We start from the raw sequence: 23559 nt of genomic DNA on the forward strand, positions 1-23559 counted from the left end.
CACCCAGGTGCCCCTGGAGTGTGACCTCTTATACTTGACAAATCCAGCTATTGTGATGGTCTGTTTTGGTAAAGGATAAAACAAAGTATATGTGTTAAAAAATAGCCAGCATAGGAAAGAATGCAAATAAAGATTATCAGAAAAAGGGATTAATTATCCCTTGCATGCAAAGGAAGACCACACAACAGTTTTTTTTTAAATGGCAGATACTGGTTACCCACAACAATATAGATAAATTCCAGAAACATTGGAGTGAGAGAAGCCAGAAACAAAAGATATGGTTCCATTTATATGCAATTTGAAAGCTGGGAAAACTAATCTCTTGTGATAGAAATCAGGATAGTAGTTACCTTAAGAGGATAGTAACTGGGAATGGGCGGGAGAGAATCTTCTGGAGTGCTGAAAATGTGGTTGTTTTGACCTGATTACATAAATATTTAAATGTATAAAAGTGTATCATGTACATTTAAGATTAGTGCATCTTAGGGGTGGCTGGCTGCCTCAGTCGAGCATGTGACACTTGATCTTGCAGTTGTGAGTTTGAGCCCCATGTTAGGTGCAGAGATTACTTAAAAATAAAATCTTAAAAAAAAAGGTTAGTGCATTTCACCACATTATTCTATATGTGTCATACATAATTTTAAAGAATACTAGAATGTCCGAAGAAATAGATGAGAAATGTGTATCTCAATGACCCTACATAATTATATTTTTCGGTGGATATTTACTGTAGATTGGGCCACAGTCAAATAATTTCTGGTAAATTATTTTAGTCCACTGAAATGTGAACAGAGAATATGCTTTATTTGGTTTACTGATGTGTCTCCAGCCCCTAGAACATTCTGTGCCTTGTATACATAGTTTTTGTGAATATTTGTAGTTTTAATGTCTTGAATCCATGGTTCCTTGTTTTTTTACTCTTAAAATAAATGATATTGGGATGCCTGGGTGCTCAGTCAGTTAAACAATTGCCTTAAGCTCATGTCATGATCTCAGGATCCTGGTATCAAGCCCTGCATTGGAGCCCCACATTGGCTCCCTGCTCAGCAGGGAGTCTACTTCTCCCTCAGCCCTTCCCTCTTATGCTATCTCTCTCTCTCTCTCAAATAAATAAAATCTTTAAAAAAAAAAAAGTAGTTGATGTCCACCTCCTCTTCAAGGATAATCCTTTTCCTCAGAACTTCATCTTTCATACTTTCTTTGGAATCCTTATCTTTCAGATTTATCCTGCACTCTTAGCTGTTAAACATATCTCACTTTACTGCTTTTTCATCTTCAGGTCAAAGTTTTCATATACTGAGATATACCTTTCTTTGACTGTGTATCCGTATATAGCAGCTTCTCTATATATCCAGTTTTTTTCTTCAAACACGTTAATTTTCAAAGTGAACACACTGTCAGTGTGTAACTTGCAAAAGCAATAGATCGAGAATTAGAACATTACCCTAATAACCATGAGATTTCTTCTGCACTTTTCTTTTTTTTTTTTTTTTTAAAGATTTTATTTATTTATTTGACAGAGAGAGATCACAAGTAGGCAGAGAGGCAGGCAGAGAGAGAGGAGGAAGCAGGCTCCCTGCTGAGCAGAGAGCCCGATGCGGGCCTTGATCCCAGGACCCTGAGATCATGACCTGAGCCGAAGGCAGCGGCTTAACCCACTGAGCCACCCAGGCGCCCGTTCTGCACTTTTCTAAAGTCATTACCCCTACCCCAGGGGTAACCGCTATTCAATTTCTGTCACTACAGATTATATCTGTCCGAGTTTAAACCTCATTAATATATATACTCTGTGTCTGGCTTCTTTTGCACAATACTGTGTGTGTCAGATTCATGTTGAATTATTGCATGTAGTTATAGTTTGATTAATTTCATTGCTTTATATTATTCACTTATGTGAATAAACCATAATTTTATTTATCCATTCTATTATTGATTGCCATTTAGGTAGTTTTTATTTGAGGAAAATTACAAATATTACTGCTATGAATTTTCTTATAGCTGTCTTTTATTGCACATATGTACACTTTCTTTTGTATATAAACCCAAAAGTAGAATTTCTGAGTTCTAGGTCGTATACATAGGTTACCTTTTACTGATACTACCAAACGATTTCTGAAGTGACTGTCCAAAATTTTCTTTAAAAGAAAGGAAAAGTCTGTGTGTTAATATCAGGTATGGTAAAAGTCAAAACAGTAAGCTCTAAACAAACAAAAAGAACAGAGCTTTAAAATGAGTGCAATAGATAATACAGATCAATGGTTTAGGACTGCTTCCTTATCAGATAGCCAACAGCAAATTTACTATAAGTAACACTGAAAATAAGAAGATATGTATTGGTAGGGAAACTTTCATTAATGTCTTAACTCATGCTAGATGAACTAGATATAAAAAATGTATCTACCAATAATAATTTGATAGAGCTAATAGATTAAGGTAGCTTATAGCCTCAAAATAGTTACTATTCCTTATTTGGATGCGAAATAACTTAAAAACTGACCATGTATTAGGCATGAATAAAATTCAGTAAATTTCAAAAGTAGAAACTACATTTCAGTAGTTCCACAATGCAATTAAATATGAAGTTAATAATAAAAGATTCAAAAAGAAAAATATTCACATGGAAATTTTTTAACTAGCATAAACAACCCAGACCAACAGGGACTTAAAAATTTATGTTGCAGAACATCTTTTTTAAAAAAATTTTATTTATTTATTTGACAGAAATCACAAGCAGGAGGAGAGGTAGGCAGAGAGAGGGGAGGAAGCAGGCTCCCCGCTGAGCAGAGAGCCCGCCGAGAGGCTTGATCCCAGAACCCTGGGATCATGACCTGAGCTGAAGGCAGAGGCTTTAACCCACTGAGCCACCCAGGCGCCCCATTGCAGAACATCTTCAAAAATAAAACAATGCGCAGGAGCACCTGGATGGCTCAGTGGGTTAATAAGTCTCTGCCTTTGGCATAGATCTTGATATCAGGGTCCTGGAATTGAGCCCCGCATCCTGCTCTCTGCTCAGCGGGGAGCCTGCTTCCCCCTCTCTCTCTGCCTGCTTGTGATCTCTCTGTCAAATAAATAAAATTTTTTTTAAATCTTTAAAAAAATAAAACAGTGCACAGAAGAAAAGCTACAGCCTGAAAAAGTGTTAATAAACGTATCAGAATGAAATGAATGAACAAAATATACCATTCTAGTCATTAGAAACAAAATGAGAAAATTTAAAAAGGAATTGGTAAGAATAAAGTTTAAGTCAGTCAGTTAGAAAACACAAAATAATAGAACTAATAAAGAGCTGCTTTTTTCTTTTTTTTTTTTTCTTCTTTCTTTCTTTATTATTTTAAAATCTAAGAAGAGGGAGGGAGAAGTGGAATAAGCAGCCACATATGCAGGTCCCCAGATTAGCAGATTTTAATCTTTTGTCATTTTTGCCTCAGGATTTTTTTTCAACAAAGTAGTCAGAATATTATAGATACTTTGTCTCACAGGCAGTCACTTTTATGAATCTTATCTATATCCATAGAGCTCATAGTTTTATATTTTTACCACATGATTTTGTATATATAAATACTACTTGAAGTTGTTCTATGTTTTAGATTTTTAAATAACTGGGAACCCGATGGACTTACAGTTCTGCAACTCATCTTTTTTTTCATTCCACATTGTGTTTTCAGACCTATTCATGTTAGTATATGTATTTTTGACTTTATGTCCTTTTCCATAGTTTTGATTTCCTGTGTCAATCCAGCTACATCTTAATTACCGTATATAGTTATAAAAATATTTATTCGATAATGCAAGTTAATCCTTCATCTTTTTCTTCTTCAGCATTGCCTTAGCTACTTGTAGCTACTTCTATTTCCTTATCGATTTTAGAATTAGTCTGTTTCCACAATTAAAACTGCTGACATTTTGACATCGAATTACATTCAAAAATATATTATCTGCAAGTGAACAGTTTTCTTCATTTTAAATTTTCATGCCCCCTTTTTTTCTTGCCTAATTTTGATTGTTAAATGTAGTATAATGTTGAACAGATGTGGTGGTGGGTGATCTTTGTCCCATTCTGTTTTAGGAGTATATATTCAGTAATTATGAGTAAGTATGATAATTTGGTATAGGTATTTTTGTAAATACTCTTCTGGTTCAAAGAAATTTCCTTGTATTCCTAGTCTGCTAAGAGTGTCAGTCATAAATTGGTGTTAAGTTTTGTCAAACACTTTTTGTGTATGTATGATCTTGATCAAAGTTTTCTCCATTTTTCTGTTAATTTGGTTAATCACGAAACCAACCTTGGTGGGTGTATACTCACTTGGGTTTTTCCTGGAGAGTTAATATAGTAGTTTATAATAAGGTATATTTGACAGACATCAGAACTTTCTTGAAAGCAGATTTTGGTAGGTTGACTTCTGGCATTAGAAGGTAGGGTGGAGGGACGCCTGGGTGGCTCAGTTGGTTAAGCAGCTGCCTTCGGGTCAGATCATGATCTCAGTGTCCTGGGATCGAGTCCCACATCGGGCTCCTTGCTCGGTGGGGAGCCTGCTTCTCCCTCTGCCTCTGCCTGCCACTCTGTCTGCCTGTGCTCGCTCTCTCCCTCTCTCTCTCTGATAAATAAATAAAATCTTAAAAAAAAAAAAAAAAGAAGGTAGGGTGGAACCAAGATATAAGTGCCTTTGCAAACCTGTTTTATTTAGCAGTTCCTGTAGTGCCTACCACAAGTGCTCAATGAATGCTCTTTGGACAGAGATGTCCAAAACTATGAAGACGAATTTTGCCTAATGCCAGTGCGATTCTAGCATTGTCAATTTTGTGACTATAAATTCTTTAGAGAATTTGAACATTGTCAGACTCTCATTTACCTCCTCACAGCATCCATATTTTTTGTCTATTAACTTTATTCAGTGATTTCATATATATAAAGGTTACAGAATTACTGTACTACACTGAGATGTGCATTAAAAATAGTTTATTAAAAATATGTTAACATCCTTTATGAGTTCTGTTTAACAGAATGAAAAAAGCTAGTTTTGTTTTTTTTAACATTTTAAAATTATTATTATTTTTTAAAAGATTTTATTTATTATTTATTTGACAGAGATCACAAGTAGGCAGAGAGGCAGGCAGAGAGAGAGGGGGAAGCAGGCCCCCTGCTGAGCAGAGAGCCCAATGTGGGGCTCGATCCCAGGATCCTGGGACCATGACCCGAGCCGAAAGCAGAGGCTTTAACCCACTGAGCCACCCAGGTGCCCCTAAATTATTTTTTTAATAACATATGATGTATTATTTGCCCCAGGGGTACAGGTCTGTGAATAGCCAGGCTTACACACTTCCCAGCACTCACCATAGCACATACCCTCCCCTGTCCATAACCCAACCACCCTCTTCCTACCCCCCTGCCCCTGGCAACCCTGTTTGTTTTTTCAGATTAAGAGTCTCTTATAGTTTGTCTCCCTCCCAATCCCATCTTGTTTCATTTTTTCCTTCCCTATCCCCCAAACCCCCCACTTTGCCTCTCAAATTCCTCGTATCAGGGAGATCATATGATAATTGTCTTTCTCTGATTGACTTATTTTGCTGAGCATAATACCCTAATACCCTCTAGTTCCATTCACGTTGTTGCAAATGGCAAGATTTCATTTCTTTTGATGGCTGCATAGTATTCCATTGTGTATATATGTGTGTGTGTGTGTCTGTGTGTACACGTACATATATACATATGTGTGTGTGTGTGTGTGTGTGTGTGTACTTTATCCATTCATCAGCTGATGGACATCTAGGTTCTTTCCATACTTTGGCTATTGTGGACATTGCTGCTATAAATGTTTGGGTACACGTGCCCCTTTGGATCACTACATTTGTATCTTTAGAATATATACCCAGTAGTGCGATTGCTGGGTCGTAGGGTAGCTCTATTTTCAACTTTTTGAGTAACCTCCATGCTGTTTTCCACAGTGGTTGCACCAGCTTGCATTCCCACCAACAGTTTAGGAGGGTTCCCCTTTTTCTGGATCCTTGCCAGCATGTGTCGCTTCTGGACTTGTTAATTTTAGCCATTCTGACTGGTGTGAGGTGGTATCTCATTTTGGTTTTGATTTGTATTTCCCTGATGCCGAGTGATGTGGAGCACTTTTTCATGTGTCTGTTGGCCATCTGGATGTCTTCTTTGCAGAAATGTCTGTTCATGTCCTCTGCCCATTTCTTGATTGGATTATTTGTTCTTTGGGTGTTGAGTTTGGTAAGTTCTTTATAGATTTTGGATACTAGCCCTTTATCTGATACGTCATTTGAAAATATCTTCTCCATTCTTTCTATTGTCTTTTGATTTTGTTGACTGTTTCCTTTGCTGTGCAAAAGCTTTTGATCTTGGGGCGCCTGGGTGGCTCAGTGGTTTAAGCCTCTGCCTTCAGCTCAGGTCATGATCTCAGGGTCCTGGGATCGAGCCCCACGTCGGGCTCTCTGCTCAGCAGGGAGCCTGCTTCCCCCTCTCTCTCTGCCTGCCTCTCTGCCTACTTGTGATCTCTCTCTATCAAATAAATAAATAGAAATCTATTTAAAAAAAGCTTTTGATCTTGATGAAGTCCCAGTAGTTCATTTTTGCCCTTGCTTCCCTTGCCTTTGGTGGTGTTTCTAGGAAGAAATTGCTGTGGCTGAGGTCAAAGAGTTTGCTGCCTATGTTCTCCTCAAGGATTTTAATGGATTCCTTTCTCACATTGAGGTCCTTCATCCATTTTGAGTCTATTTTTGTGTGTGGTTTAAGGAAATGGTCCAGTTTCATTCTTTTGCATGTGGCTGTCCTATTTTCCCAACACCATTTGTTAAAGAGACTGTCCTTTTTCCACTGGACATTCTTTCCTGCTTTGTCAAAGATTAGTTGACCATAGAGTTGAGGGTCTATTTCTGGGCTCTCTATTCTGTTTCATTTGTCTGTGTGTCTGTTTTTGTGCCAGTACCATACTGTCTTGATGATGACAGCTTTGTAATAGAGCTTGAAGTCTGGAATTGTGATGGCACCACCTTTGGCTTTCTTTTTCAACATTTCTCTGGCTATTCAAGGTCTTTTCTGGTTCCATATAAACTTTAGGATGATTTGTTCTATTTCTTTGAAAAAAATCAATGGTATTTTGATAGGGATTGACTTAAATGTGTAGATTGTTTTAGGTAGCGTAAACAGTTTCACAATATTTGTTCTTCCAATCCATGAGCATGGAACAGAAAAAAGCTAGTTTTAATGCAATTTGTTCAAAACTTAGTACATCAGTAAATTGTTTCTTTGAGTAATTATTCAGTCAGTCTGTACCCTGTCCTCTTTTAAGGTGGTGTCTGAGGTATGGAAGAAGATCTTTCTGACTTGGGGAGGAAGATGTTCCCTGGTCTCTTCATGAATCTGTGCTAGCTGGTATCTACTGAATCTGATTTATCTGGCTTCTTTTTCTTGGCATTCTATAGCTGATAAATTTGTGTTATGTTTCATCTCAGTCATGGTGCAAGAGCCTCTTCTTTTCAACTGTCCTCCTTTGGATCTTGCTTCCTCCATAGATTTCTTGAGTCTCTGTCATGTCCTTCAAAGAGTTGCTGGATTCCATATATCCCACAGTCTGGGGTCCTCTTGTCTTCTGCAAGAGCCCTGTCATACCCTACTCAGGATATATGCTACAATGGGAACCAAAGGCTACTTAAAGTCCTTCTAACTTTTGACCATGACACTTTGCCCTCCTAACTACTGTCTATCTCACTCCTCCTGAATGTGCTGGAGTTGGGGAGTTCTGAGCACACATTTAACTGCCTACCTCCCTATGTCCCAGTCTTTCTTTTCTATCCCAGGTCTCCAAGGGGAGGGAGAAGGTTTTCCTCTTCCAATTTATCCTCCATCTTGAGTCTGTGAGTGCCAGTATGAAGCCTGGCATAGTATAAAAGAAGGCCATGGAAGGTCCCAGGATATTGATGACAAAGTGCATCTATTCAGAAGGAAGAAAATTAGCCACTAGAGGAAGACTATTTTGTGCTTTTCTTTCCATATTATCTGTTTTTCATCTGGAAATAGTAGGTTCATTTCTCCAGAAACATAGAGCAGAGTGCCTAGGAAAATTAAATTGACAAACCTACTGTGTACTCTGCATTTGGCTTGGATTAGTCCTTTACTTGAACTACTTATTTTTTCATGAAGATTTTAGTTAATGTTTAGTGTCACTTCCTTTGAGTCTAAGGAACTTCCTTTATTATTTTTGGTGAGGCCAGCTGCTAGCAGTGAATTCTCTGTTTAACTGGAAATATTTTTCATAATCCTTTTCTTAAGGTGAAATTCACAGAATATAAAGTAAATTATTTTATTTTTTTAAAAGATTTTATTTATTTGTTTGGCAGACAGAGATCACAAGTAGGCAGAGAGGCAGGCAGGGGGAGGGGGGAGCAGGCAGAGAGCCTGATGTGGGGCTTGATCCCAGGACCCTGGGACTATGACCCGAGCTGAAGGCAGAGGCTTAGCCCACTGCACCACCCAGGCACCCCTAGAGTAAATTATTTGAAATTGAACGTTCAGCAGCATCCACTCTGCCATTCATAGTGTTGTGCATCTACCACCTCTACCTAGCTCCAAAGCATTTTCATCACTCTAAAATAAACCCTATGCATTAAGCATTTACTCCTCCATCCTATTCTTCCCCTAGCCCTTGGCAACAACCAGTCTGCATTTTGTCTCTATGAATTTGCCTATTCTGTATAATTCATACTGGTAGAATAATAAAATATGTTACCTTTTCTGTCTTGCTTATTTAGTATAATCATTTTATTTTTTTATTTTTTATTTTTTTTAAAGATTTTATTTATTTGTCAGAGAGAGACAGGGAGAGAGAGCGAGCACAGGCAGACAGAATGGCAGGCAGAGGCAGAGGGAGAAGCAGGCTCCCTGCCGAGCAAGGAGCCCAATGTGGGACTCGATCCCAGGACGCTGGGATCATGACCTGAGCCGAAGGCAGCTGCTTAACCAACTGAGACACCCAGGCGTCCCTAATCATTTTATTTTTGAAAGATCACCTTGCTAGATATATCATTATTATTTGAGGGGTACCTGGGTGGTGTAGTTTATTAAGCATCTGACTCTTGGTTTTTGCTCTGGTCATGATCTCAGGGTCATGAGATCAAGCCCTGTATAAGGATCAGGCTCTGCACTGAGCAACAGAGTCTGCTGGGGTCTCTCCCTCTGCCTGCCTCCCCCCACAAACCCCCATGTGCATGTTCTCTCTCTCTTTGTAAAACAAGTAAATCTTAAAAAAAAAAAATTATTAGTAGATAATTTTTTTTAAGTATTTTGAATATATTGTCTCAATGCCATTTGGCTTTCATTGTTTCAGATGAGAAATCAGCTGAACAGTTCTATCGTGGTCTATAGATAATGGATTGAAACTCTTGCTGCTTTTAAGTTTTTATCTTTACTTTTAGCATTTTTAAAGTTTTATTTTTTAAAATTTAATTTTTTTAAAAGATTTTATTTATTTGACAGAGAGAGAGATCACAAGTAGGCAAAGAGACAGGCAGAGAAAAGGGGGGAAGCAGACTCCCTGCTGAGCAGAGAGCCTGACATGGGGCTCAATCCCAGAACCCTAAGATCATACCCAAGTGGAAGGTAGAGGCTTAACCCACTGAGGTACCCAGGCGCCCCTTTAAGTTTATTTTTTCAGTGTTCCAAGAATCATTGTTTATGCACCATACCCAGTTCTCCATCCAATACGTGTCCTCCTTAATACCCACCACCAGGCTCACCTAACCCCCCAAGCTCCTCCCCTCCAAAACCCTCAGTTTATTTCTCAGAGTCCACAGTCTCTCATGGCTTGTCTCCCCCTCTGATTTCCCCCAGTTCACTTTTCCTTTCCTTACTCCTAATCTCCTCCATGTTATTCCTTGTGCTCCACAAGTAAGTGAATCCATTTGATAATTGACTCTCTCTGTTTGACTTATTTCACTCAGCATGATCTCCTCCAGTCCTGTCCATGTTGATACAAAAGTTGGGTATTCATCCTTTCTGATGGAGGCATAATACTCTATTATATATATGGACCATATCTTCTTTATCCATTCGTCTGTTGAAGGGCATTTTGGTTCTTTCCACAGTTTGGCGATTGTGGCCATTGCTGCTATGAACATTGGGGTACATATGGCCCTTCTTTTCACTGCATCTGTATCTTTGAGGTAGATACCCAGTAGTGCAGTTGCAGGGTCATAGGGTGGCTCTATTTTTAATTTCTTAAGGAATATCCACACTGTTTTCCAAAGTGGCTACACCAACTTGCGTTCCCACCAGTAGTATAAGAGGATTCTTTCTTCATATCCTCTCCTCTTGTTTACTGTCTTGTTGATTTTAGCCGTTCTAACTGGTGTAAGGTGGTATTTCAGTGTGGTTTTGATTTGAATCTCCCTGATGGCTAATGATGATGAACATTTTTTCATGTGTCAGCCATTTGTAAGTCTTCTTTGGAGAAGTGTCTGTTCATGTCTTTTACCATTTTACCCATTTTTTAACGTGATTATCTGTTTTTTTGAGTGTTGAGTTTGAGGAATTCTTTATAGATCTTGGATATCAGCCCTTTGTCTGTAGTGTCATTTGCAAATATCTTTTCCCATTCCATGGGTTGCCTTCTTGTTTTGTTGACTGTTTCCTTTGTTTCCATGAGCAGAGAATGCTTTTCCATCTTTTTGTGTCTTCTTCAGTTTCTTTCATGAGTGTTCCTCGAGTACAGATCCTTTGCCTCTTTGGTTAGGTTTATTCCCAGGTATCTTATGGTTCTTGGTGCTATAGTAAATGGAATTGATTCTCTAATTTCCCTTCTGTATTTTCACTGTTAGTATATAAGAAAGCAACTGATTTCTGTGCCTTGATTTTGTGTCTTGTCACATTACTGAATTGCTGTATGAGTTCTAATAGTTTGGGAGTGGAGTCTTTTGGGTTTTCGGTATAAAGTATCATTAATCTGTGAAGAGAGAGAGTTTGACTTCTTCTTTGTGAATTTGAATATCTTTTATTTCTTTTTGTTTTCTCATTGCTGTAGCTAGGACTTCTAGTACTATGTTGAACAACAGTGGCAAGAGAGGGCATTCTTTTTTTTTAATTTATTTTTTTTATAAGCATATAATGTATTATTAGCCCCAGGGGTACAGGTCTGTGAATTACCAGGTTTACACACTTCACAGCACTTACCATAACACATGCCCTCCCCAATGTCCATAAACCCACCACCCTCTCCCTCTCCCTCTCCCTCTCCCCCCGCCCCCCTCAGTTTGTTCTGTGACATTAAGAGTCTCTTATGGTTTGTCTTGAGAGAGGGCATTCTTTTTGTGTTCCTGATCTCAAAGGGAACACTGTCAGCTTTTCCCCATTGAGAATGATAGTCACTGTGGGTTTTTTATAGATAGATTTTATGAAGTTGAGGAATGTCCTCTCTATCCATATGCTTTGAAGAGGTTTTTTTTTTTTTTTCTGAAAGCACTTTTAATTTGAAAAGCACAACATCCACAGAGTAAAGCCTTCAAACAGGGCATAAAGGTATATAATGAAAAACAAATCCTTCTCCTTAGAAGAAATGGTTTCTTTCCTGAAATTTGTTATGTATAACACAAGCATGTTTACATCGGGTTGACTCATATTTTTTTTAAGATTTTATTTATTTATTTGAGAGAGCGAGAGTTCACATGTGAGCGAGTGGGAGCAAAGGGAGAGGGAGAGAGAGAGAATCTCAAGCAGACTCCATGCTGAGCATGGAACCCAAAGTGGGGCTCAATCCCAGGACCCCAAGACCATGACCTGAGCCAGAATCAAGTCAGACACTCAATCCACAGATTGAGTGTGTACAGAATACACACTCAGGTGCCCTGGTTGACTCACTTTCAATGGCACTAGGATTGATCAGTGTGTTCCAGTGAGGTAGTCTGGTCCTCCATTATGAAGTTCCCCATCAACTTTTCACCCAATGGTATCATCCATTGATGATCATTGCATGATAGTGATTTTCTGATTCAGTCATTTCTCCTACCTTTGTTAGCCAGAATCCATTCATTCGTCCATCCATTAATCCTGCCATTCATTTCTTTCTTTCCTTTTTTCTTTCTTTGAAGAGTTTTAATTGGGAACGGATTCTGTACTTTGTCATATGCTTTTTTTGCATCAGTTGAGAGGACCGTGTTGTTCTTCTCTCTTCTCTTATTGATTTGTTCTATCACATTGATTGATTTGTGAATGTTGAACCATCCTTGCATCCCCAGGGATAAATCCCACCTGGTCATGGTAGATAATCTTTTTAATGTACTCCTGGAGCTTATTAGCTAGGATCTTGTGAGAATGTTGGCATCCATATTCATCAGGGATATTGGTTGAAATTCTCCTTTTTGATGGGGTCTTTGCCTGGTTTGGGGATCAGGGTAATGCTGGCTTCATAGAAAGAGTCTGGAAGTTTTCCTTCCGTTTCTATTTTTTGAAACAGCTTGAGGAAACTAGGTATTATTTCTTCCTTTAATGTTTGGTAGAATTTGCCAGGAAATCCATAGGGTCCTGGCTCTTGTTTTTTGGGAGGTTTTTGATCACTGCTTCAGTCTTGTTACTAGATACTGGTCTATTCAGGTTGTCAGTTTCTTCCTGTTTCAGTCTTGGAAGTTTATACGTTTCCAGGAATGCATCCATTTCTTCTAGGTTGCTTAACTTATTGGCATACAACTGTTGATCATAATTTCAGATGATTGTTTCTATTTCCTTGGTATTAGTCCTGATCTCTCCCCTTTCCTTCATAATTTTATTAATTTGGGTCCTCTGTCTTTTCTTTTGGATTAGTTTGGCCAGTGGTTTATCGATCTTATTGATTTCTTTTAAAGAACCAGTTTCTAGATTTGTTGATGTGTTCTACTGTATCTCGGGTCTCTAACTCATTGATCTCTGCTATAGTCTTGATTATTTCCTTTCTCGTGTGTGGAGTTGGCTTAATTTGTTGGTGATTTTCCAATTCTTTAAGGTGTAAAGAGAGCTGGTATATTTGGGATTTTTTGGGTTTTTTGAGTGAGGCTTGGATGGCTGTGTATTTCCCTGTTAGGACCATCTTTGCCATATCCCATAGGTTTTTGGACCAATGTGTCTTCATTCTCACTGGTTTCCATTAATTGTTTAAGTCCTTCTTTGATTTTCTGGTTGATCCAAACATTCTTGAGCAGGTTTGTCTTTAGCTTCCAAGTGTTTGAATTCCTTCCAGACTTTTTCTTGTGGTTGAGTTCCAGTTTCAAAGCACTGTGGTCTCAGAATATTCAGGGAATAATCTCAGTCTTTTGGTATCGGTTGAGCCCTGATTTGTGACCCAGTATGTGGTCTATTCTGTAGAAAGTTCTGTGTGCATTGGAGAAGAATGAGTATTCTGTTTTAGGGTGGAATGTTCTGTATATATCTATGAGATCCATTTGGCCCAGTGTGTCATTCAAAGCTCTTGTTTCTTTATTGAATTTCTGCTTGGATGATCTGTCTGTTATTGAGAGTGTTGTGTTACTATCCCCTCCAATTAATGTAGTCATATCAATATCACTCTTTTTTTTATTAAATATTTTATTTATTTATTTTTGACAGACAGAGATCACAAGTAGGCAGAGAGGCAGGCAGAGAGGAGGAAGCAGGCTCCCCGAAGAGCAGAGAGCCCGATGTGGGGCTCGATCCCAGGACCCTGAGATCATGACCTGAGCCGAAGGCAGCAGCTTAACCCACTGAGCCACCCAGGCGCCCCTCAGTATGACTCTTTATTTTGATTAACAGTTGGCTTCTCCCATATTGGGGGCATAAATATTTACCTGTTAAATCTTCTTGGTGGATAGACCCTTTCAGAATGATGTAGTTTCCTTCTGTATCTCTGACTAGAGTCTTTAGCTTAAAATCTAATTTTATCTGATATGAGAATCGCTATCCCAGCTTTCTTTTGAGGCCTGTTGGCATGAAAGATGCTTCTCCATCACTTCACTTTCAGTCTGGATGTATCTTTAGCTTCCAAGTATGTCTTTTGTAGACAGCATGCAGATGGATCCTGTCATTTCATCTGATCTGCAACCCTGTACTGTTTTGTGGGAGCCTTTAGGCTGTTCACATTGAGAGTGATTATTGAAAGATAAGCTTTTCTTGACATCGTGTTGCCTGTGAAGTCCTTGTTTCTATAGATTGTTTCTGTAAATTTCTGTTCTATGTCACTCTTGCGTTCTTTCTTCTTTTATATATCCCCCCTTAAGATTTCTTGTAGTGCTGGTTTGGTGGTCACATACTCTTTTCAACCTTGCCGGGCTTATAAGCTCTTTATCTCTCCATCCATTTTGAATGTCAGTCTTGCTGGATAAAGTATTCTTGGCTACAAGTTCTTCTCATTTAGTGCCCTGAATATGCCTTGCCAGCCCTTTCTGGCTTGCCAGATTTCTGTGGACAGGTCTGACATTATTCTGATAGACCTTTCTCTGTAGGTAAGGAATCTCTTTCCCCCAGATGCCCTTAGAACCTCTTGTCTAAAATTACGATTCATGAATTTGACAATCAAGTATCTGAAGATCTTTCTAGATTCATTGATTTTGGCAGGTGTCCTTTCTGCCTTTATCTAGGACACGAATGCTTGTTCAATTCCCCATATTGGGGAAATTTTCATATAGAATTTGTTCAACTATATCTTTTATAGTCTTCTTTCTCCACTCCCTCAGAGATCCCAATAATTCTGACATTGAAACATTTCACGGTATCATTTATTTCCCTAATTCTGTTTTCATGGCTCATGGCTTCTAAGCTATTTGTTTCATGCCACCTCTTGATCCTTTTTCTCTATCAGTTTGTCCTCTAGATCAATAGTTCTGTCTTCTGCCTTGGTTACCCTCGCTGTTAGAATATTTAGATTAGAGCGGGGGGACAAGATGGCGGGGTACTAGGAAGAGGCGTCTTTTCAGCTGGTACCCCAAAGTGAGCTGATAATCTACCAAAGAACTCCGATCACCCATGAAATCAGCCTGAGATCAGAATTACACACGTCTGGATCTCTACAGGGGCAGAAGACGCCAGTAAGCAGGTAAAGCGGAATGGGAACAGCGGACTGATATCGGAAGATAAACAAAAGGGGGAGGGAGCCACCAGAGGCGACCGGTGCAAAAGTAATACCCCGACACGAGCGAGAGTGCCCTGCGTCTGGGGACCAGCATTAACTTGGAGACTGGTTGAAAGCACTCCAAAAGAGCAAAGGATCGCGGGGGGGAAATTGTGGGAATCGGGGCAGCTAGGGACAGGGGCTTAAATCCCTGGACCCAGACGGCCTCCCCGGAGTGGAGGCAGAGAGAGTGCGGCGGAGAAACCGGCTCCTGGTCCCTAAGCCGCCAGCGCGCCCCAGAGCGCGGGGGTTCCGGCTCCTGTGAGGGGATGGGAGCTGCGCCGGTCTGCAGAACGCGCACTAGCCCTACCACAAAGCTTGAGATGCAAGCGCACGTCCCTCCAGCTCTCCAGGGTTTCTAAGGCCCGGGGGCGCTTCTTGACCCCCGCCATTGTTTCAAAATCTAAGCCGCCCGCGCGCGGGAAACTCTTCCCCGGACAGAGGCGCGCAAAAGCCCAGCCTGCGGCTTACAGACCAGCGCCCCGTTCTCAGTGCCCCAGACGCGCGCCCGACCCATAGCCGCCTCTGAAAAGAGGTGCGCGCAAGCCGGGCACTCCCAGCCCGGGCCGGCGGCAAAATCTCAGTGTGCGATCGCTGCTTGGAACCTCTCTGGCGGTCAGGAGCTCCCAGACAGCCGCCACTGCCTTGGCTTTGGGGACGAGCAAAAGATCCTGCGCCCACAGGGTCTTTAACTTGGAACCTGCACTGCCAGCATCCAAGGGGGAATTTATTCAGCTTCTGCACCCAGACTGAGGCTTCTCTCTGAGACGGAGATCAGGAAGTGTTCCAGGGTGCACCTTGACTGCACCAGAGTTGATACATCCAGCTACATCTGTTCAGTCTTCTTCCACCAAAATGACTAGGAGGAGGAATGCCCAACAGAAGAAAAATACAGAGGATGGACCTTCTGCAACAGAGCTAACGGCTATCAACATAGACAATATGTCGGAAAGAGAATTCAGGCTAACAATTATCCAGGCAATAGCTAGGTTGGAGAAAGCCATGGATGACCAAACAGAATTGATTAGGGCCGAACTGAAAGCGACCAGACAGGATGTTCACAATGTTAGGGCGGAGCTCAAAGCTACCAGGGAGGAGGTCCACAATGCTCTCAATGAGTTCCAATCTAATCTAAACTCTCTCAAAGCTAGGGTAACTGAGACAGAAGATAGAATTAGTGATCTGGAAGACAAACAGATAGAGAGAAAGGATCAGGAGGAAGCCTGGAACAAACAGCTTAGATCCCACGAAAGCAGAATCAGGGAAATAAATGATGCCATGAAGCGTTCCAACGTCAGAATTATTGGAATTCCTGAAGGGGAGGAGAAAGAAAGAAGTCTAGAAGATATCGTGGAACAAGTCCTTCATGAAAATTTTCCGAATCTCGCGAATGAAACCAGCGTTCATGTACTAGAGGCTGAACGGTCTCCACCCAAGATTATACACTCCAAAAAAACATCACGACACCTGATAGTCAAATTGAGAAATTATAATTGTAGGTATAATCTCTTGAAAGCCGCCAGGGCAAAGAGGCTCCTTACTTACAGAGGGAAGCCCATCAGAATAACGTCAGACATGTCCACAGAGACCTGGCAAGCCAGAAGAGGCTGGCAAGATATATTCAGGACACTAAATGAGAAGAACATGCAGCCAAGAATACTTTATCCAGCAAGACTGACATTCAAAATGGATGGAGAGATAAAGAGTTTCCAAGACCGGCAAGGCTTAAAAGACTATGCAACCACCAAGCCGATACTGCAGGAAATATTAAGGGGGGGTCTATAAAAGAGGAAAAATCCCAAGAATAGCATTGAACAGAAATATAGAGACAGTCTACAGAAAGAAAGACTTCAAAGGTAACTCGATGTCAATAAAAACGTATCTATCAATAATCACTCTCAATGTGAATGGCCTAAATGCACCCATAAAACGGCACAGGGTTGCAGATTGGATAAAACGACAGGACCCATCCATTTGCTGTCTACAAGAGACCCATTTTGAACCTAAAGATACACGCAGACTGAAAGTGAAGGGGTGGAGAAGCATCTTTCATGCCAATGGGACTCAAAAGAAGGCTGGGGTAGCGATTCTCATATCAGATAAATTAGACTTCAAACTAAAGACTGTAGTCAGAGATACAGAAGGACACTACATAATCCTTAAAGGGACTATCCACCAAGATGATCTAACAATTGTAAATATCTATGCTCCCAATATGGGAGCAGCCAATTACTTAAGAAAACTGTTAATCAAGATAAAGAGTCATATTGATATGACTACACTAATCGTAGGAGATCTTAACACACCTCTTTCAGAACTAGACAGATCATCGAAGCAGAAAATCAATAAAGAAACAAGAGCATTGAATGACACATTGGACCAGACGGACCTCATAGATATATACAGAACATTCCACCCTAAAACAGCAGAATACTCATTCTTCTCAAGTGTACACGGAACCTTCTCCAGAATAGACCACATACTGGGTCACAAATCAGGACTCAGCCGATACCAAAAGACTGAGATTATTCCCTGCATATTCTCAGATCACAATGCTTTGAAACTGGAGCTCAATCACAAGGAAAAGTTCAGAAGGAACTCAAACACCTGGAAGCTAAAGATCACCTTGCTTAAGAATGCTTGGATCAACCAGGAGATCAAAGAAGAACTGAAACAATTCATGGAAACCAATGACAATGAAGACACTTCGGTCCAAAACCTATGGGATACAGCAAAGGCGGTCCTAAGAGGAAAATATATAGCCATCCAAGCCTTGCTCAAAAAAACTGAAAAATCCAGAACACACCAGCTGTCTCTACACCTTAAAGAACTGGAGGATCAACAACAAATCAAACCAACTCCACACATAAGAAGGGAAATCATCAAGATTAGAGCTGAGATCAATGAGGGAGAAACCAGAGATACAGTAGAACGTATCAATGAAACTAGAAGCTGGTTTTTTGAAAGAATCAATAAGATCGATAAGCCACTGGCTACACTAATCCGAAAGAAAAGAGAGAAATCCCAAATTCATAAAATTATGAATGAAAAGGGAGAGATCACAACTAACGCCAAGGAAGTAGAAACAATCATCAGAAGTTATTACGAACAGTTATATGCCAATAAGCTTAGCAACCTAGATGAAATGGATGCATTCCTGGAAAAATATAAACTACCAAAATTGAACCAGGAAGAAATCGACAACCTGAATAGACCGATATCTAATAACGAGATTGAATCAGTGATCAAAAATCTCCCAAAAAACAAGAGCCCAGGACCTGACGGATTCCCTGGGGAATTCTACCAAACCTTCCAAGAAGAAATAACACCTATTCTCCTGAGGCTGTTTCAAAAAATTGAAGCAGAAGGAAAACTTCCAGACTCTTTCTATGAAGCCAGCATTACCCTGATCCCCAAACCAGGCAAGGACCATACCAAAAAGGAGAATTTCAGACCAATATCACTGATGAATGTGGATGCTAAGATTCTCAACAAGATCCTAGCCAACAGGATCCAACAACACATTAAAAAGATTATCCACCATGATCAGGTGGGATTCATCCCTGGGCTACAAGGATGGTTCAACATTCGTAAATCAATCAATGTGATACAACAAATTAATATGAGAAGAGAAAAGAACCACATGGTCCTCTCAATTGATGCAGAAAAAGCATTTGACAAAATCCAACATCCGTTCCTGATTAAAACGCTTCAAAGTATAGGGATAGAGGGAACATTCCTGAACCTCATCAAATCTATCTATGAAAGACCCACAGCAAATATCATCCTCAATGGGAAAAAGCTTGCAGCCTTCCCATTGAGATCAGGAACACGACAAGGATGCCCACTCTCACCACTCTTCTTCAACAGAGTATTAGAAGTCCTAGCAACAGCAATCAGACAACAGAGAGAAATAAAAGGTATCCAAATTGGTAATGAAGAAGTCAAACTCTCTCTCTTCGCAGATGACATGATTCTTTATATGGAAAACCCAAAAGACTCCACCCCCAAACTACTAGAACTCATACAGCAATTCAGCAACGTGGCAGGATACAAAGTCAATGTGCAGAAATCAGTGGCTTTCTTATACACTAACAATGAAAATACAGAAAGGGAAATTAGAGAATCGATTCCATTTACTATAGCACCAAGAACCATAAGATACCTCGGAATAAACCTAACTAAAGAGGTAAAGGATCTATACTTGAGGAACTATAGAACACTCATGAAAGAAATTGAAGAAGACACAAAAAGATGGAAGACCATTCCATGCTCTTGGATCGGAAGAATAAACATTGTTAAAATGTCTATACTGCCTAGAGCAATCTATACTTTTAATGCCATTCCGATCAAAATTCCACCGGCATTCTTCAAAGAGCTGGAGCAAATAATCCTAAAATTTGTATGGAATCAGAAGAGACCCCGAATCGCTAAGGAAATGTTGAAAAACAAAAATAAAGCTGGCGGCATCACCTTACCTGATTTCAAGCTTTATTACAAAGCTGTGATCACCAAGACAGCATGGTACTGGCATAAAAACAGACACATAGACCAGTGGAACAGAGTAGAGAGCCCTGATATGGACCCTCAACTCTATGGTCAATTAATCTTCGACAAAACAGGAAAAAATATACAGTGGCAAAAAGTCTCTTCAATAAATGGTGCTTGGAAAACTGGACAGCTATATGTAGAAGAATGAAACTCGACCATTCTCTTACACCGTACACAAAGATCAACTCAAAATGGATAAAAGACCTCAACGTGAGACAGGAATCTATCAGAATCTTAGAGGAGAACATAGGCAGTAATCTCTTTGATATCAGCCACAGCAACTTCTTTCAAGATACGTCTCCAAAGGCAAAGGAAACAAAAGCGAAAATAAACTTCTGGGACTTCATCAAAATCAAAAGCTTCTGCACAGCAAAGGAAACAGTCAAAAAACCAAAGAGGCAACCCACGGAATGGGAGAAGATATTTGCAAATGACAGTACAGACAAAAGGTTGATATCCAGGATCTATAATGAACTCCTCAAACTCAACCCACACGAAACAGACAAACACATCAAAAAATGGGCAGAAGATATGAACAGACACTTCTCCAATCAAGACATACAAATGGCTATCAGACACATGAAAAAATGCTCATCATCATTAGCCCTCAGAGAGATTCAAATTAAAACCACATTGAGATATCACCTTACACCAGTTAGAATGGCCAAAATTAACAAAACAGGAAACAACATGTGTTGGAGAGGATGTGGAGAAAGGGGAACCCTCTTACACGAATGCAAGTTGGTGCAGCCTCTTTGGAGAACAGTGTGGAGATTCCTCAAGAAATTAAAAATAGAGCTTCCCTATGACCCTGCAATTGCACTCCTGGGTATTTACCCCAAAGATACAGATGTCGTGAAAAGAAGGGCCATCTGTACCCCAATGTTTATAGCAGCAATGGCCACAGTCGCCAAACTATGGAAAGAACCAAGATGCCCTTCAACGGATGAATGGATAAGGAAGATGTGGTCCATATACAGTATGGAGTATTATGCCTCCATCAGAAAGGACGAATATCCAACTTTTGTAGCAACATGGACGGGACTGGAAGAGATTATGCTGAGTGAAATTAGTCAAGCAGAGAGAGTCAATTATCATATGGTTTCACTCATTTGTGGAGCATAACCAATAGCATGGAGGACAAGGGGCGTTAGAGAGGAGTAGGGAATTTGGGTAAATTGGAAGGGGAGGTGAACCATGAGAGACTATGGACTCTGAAAAACAGTCTGAGGGGTTTGAAGTGGCGGGGGGGTGGGAGGTTGGGGTACCAGGTGGTGGGTATCATAGAGGGCACAGCTTGCATGGAGCACTGGGTGTGGTGAAAAAATAATGAATACTGTTTTTCTGAAAATAAATAAATTGGGAAAAAAATAAATAAATATTAGGCATTTAAAAAAAAAAGAATATTTAGATTAGATAGGATCTCATTGATAGCATTTTTAACCTCTGCCAGGTTGGCTCTCACCTCTGCTCTTAGAGATTCTGTGTTATCACTAATGGTTTTCTCCAACCTAGCCATTGCCTGGATAATTGGTACCCAGAATTCCCTTTTCGACATACTGTTTATATCCATACCCAACAGTTCTGTGAGAGGGGGCATATTCTCTGAATTTTTCCTCTCTTGGGTGTTCCTCCTCCTAGATATTCTGATGAGAGGTGGTTGAGGGGATTTATAGCTGAATATATGAACCACAATCCAAGCAACGTGCACCCTGGAAAGTTTCAGAGTGATCAGAAGTCACCACCAAAAAGAAAGAAAAAAAGAGAGAAAGAGAGAGAGAGAGAGAAAAAAGAGAACCTACCCAGAATGAGCCCCCAAAGTAAGATTTATGACGTATATAAACAAAAATGAACAAAGAAAAAGACCGACAAAAGTATATGATAAGAAAAAAAGAACTCAGCCAAAATGAACCCCAAGAATAAGATTTGTATAATAGAGCAAAAACAAATACACAGAAACACTAACAGACAAATAAGATGGGAGAGTAGTTATGAATCCTTGAAGTGGGCACAGAAGGTTATTTTGGTTCTTCTTGGGTGTATCTTGATATCTTTGTTAAAGGACTCAACTTTCCAGAGATAGAGGAAGATTAAAACTGATTTATATATAGAGATATTATTGAGTAGGGACAAAGAATTATCGTGAAACTTAGATCTATATGTATATTAAGGAAAAAAAAAAGAAAAGAAAAAGAAACAGGTATATGTATGAAAAAAGGTCAATTTTAAAAGTTATGGAATATGTTGTATTAAACCTCTAGTTGTAATGGTAAGTAGGTTAAAAAAATTAAAAGAATAAGAAGTGTGAGAATGAATTTTTTTTAAAAAGTTGTGTCTATGAAATAAACAGGTTTTAAGGCAATACCGGGAGCTTAATATATTGTTTTTCCCTGATGTTGGGGTTTTACAGTTTTATGTGGACCCGGTGGTGGTTTTCCTCCTGTTCTTTCAGCTTGCCTTCTGAGGGAGAGGCCTGTTGCATTGTTCTGTCAGTCTTGCTTGGGTTGAGTTGCCCTGCAGGTTATCCCCTGGGCTGGGCTTTGTGGAAACCGGTTTTTCAGGCTTTTGTTCTCTGGAGGTATTTGTTTTTCTGAAGCTTTTTGCCCTTTTTCAGAAGGTCAGAGTAAAGAAAAAGAGAGAAGCCTTAGACTGTTCCCCTCTGGGTGGTCCAGAACACACAGACTTTACCTCTACAAACTCCACTGAACAGTGCAACCACCCACAGGCGTTTTGTACCTCCAGCAACCATCATCCCAGTGGTCACCCGAGGCACTCGCTTGTCTCTGCACCTCCGTGCCACTAAAACCGCGAGGGAGCCCGCTTCCAGTGGCTGCCTTTGCCAGGACTGCTGTCTGGAGTCCAGGCCCACCGGCAGGTGTGCTCGGACCTAGTGGTCCCTCAGTTCACCGAAGGGTGCCACCAAGGGATCCCGACCAGAGATTGTGCTGGGTTCTCTCATGTGGGGGCTGGTAGCATTCAGACCCCATGGCCGGTCACGGAAGGCTGTGGTCCTAGAGACCGCCGTCTGGCGCCCACACTAGGCTCTCTCGGGTGCTGGCAGAAGGGGGAGTGTGCCCAGTTGACTGGTGGTGCAAGCAGTGGAAAGGCACGAGCTCAGGGACCTCGGACTGGAGGCTCCACTGGACTCTCTGGCAGGGGTGGTCATCTGCGGTGGCTGTCCTGGTGCCATGGGCTTAGGCCTGTGCCCGAGACCGCCCAATTCTACCAGTTGCCCCTTAGGATCTTTTGCTCTTTTTGAGTGCTTTTAACCAGACTCCAAGTTAATTCTGGTCCCCAATCACAGGGCAGTTTCATATTGGAATATTACTTTCCAGTGGGTCGCTTCTGGTGGCTCCCTCCCCCATCTGTTTATCCTCCAATATCAGTCCGAGCGTTCCCACTCCACTTTTCCTCTCCACTGACGTCTTCTGCCCCTGTGGAGATCCACAAGTGTATAATCTTATATTTCAGTCTGATTTCATGGGTGTTCAGAGTGTTCTGGTAGATATATAGCTCACTTTAGAGGACCAGTTGAAACTCCTGCTGCTCTGCCATCTTCCCCCAGGAACCAAGTTTTTATTTTATTTTAATGCCAGTATAGTTAACATACAGTGTTGTATTAGTTTCATGTGTACAATACAGTAATTCAGCAATTCTGTATATCACTCAGTGGTAATTATACGTGTACTTTTAATCCCCTTCACTTATTTTACCTATCCACCCCATCCACCTCCCCTTAGGTAACCATTAGTGTGTTCTCTATAGTTAAGGACCTGTTTCTTAGTTTGTCTTTTTTTTGTTGTTAGTTTTGTTTCTTAATTTTATATATGAGTGAAACCCTATGGTATTTTTCTTTGCCTGAGTTGTTTCACTTAGTATGATACCCTCTGGC

General features: G+C 40.4%; 1 protein-coding gene across 1 annotated transcript in view; it reads left to right on the forward strand.

The window, feature by feature from the left end:
- ZNF569 (zinc finger protein 569) overlaps positions 1 to 23559 on the forward strand; it is a 58249-nt gene that overhangs the window by 11854 nt on the left and 22836 nt on the right. The window lies entirely within an intron of this gene.

The sequence above is a fragment of the Neovison vison genome, chromosome 7 (genome assembly GCF_020171115.1).
Source record: "Neovison vison isolate M4711 chromosome 7, ASM_NN_V1, whole genome shotgun sequence".
NCBI lineage: Eukaryota > Metazoa > Chordata > Mammalia > Carnivora > Mustelidae > Neogale > Neogale vison.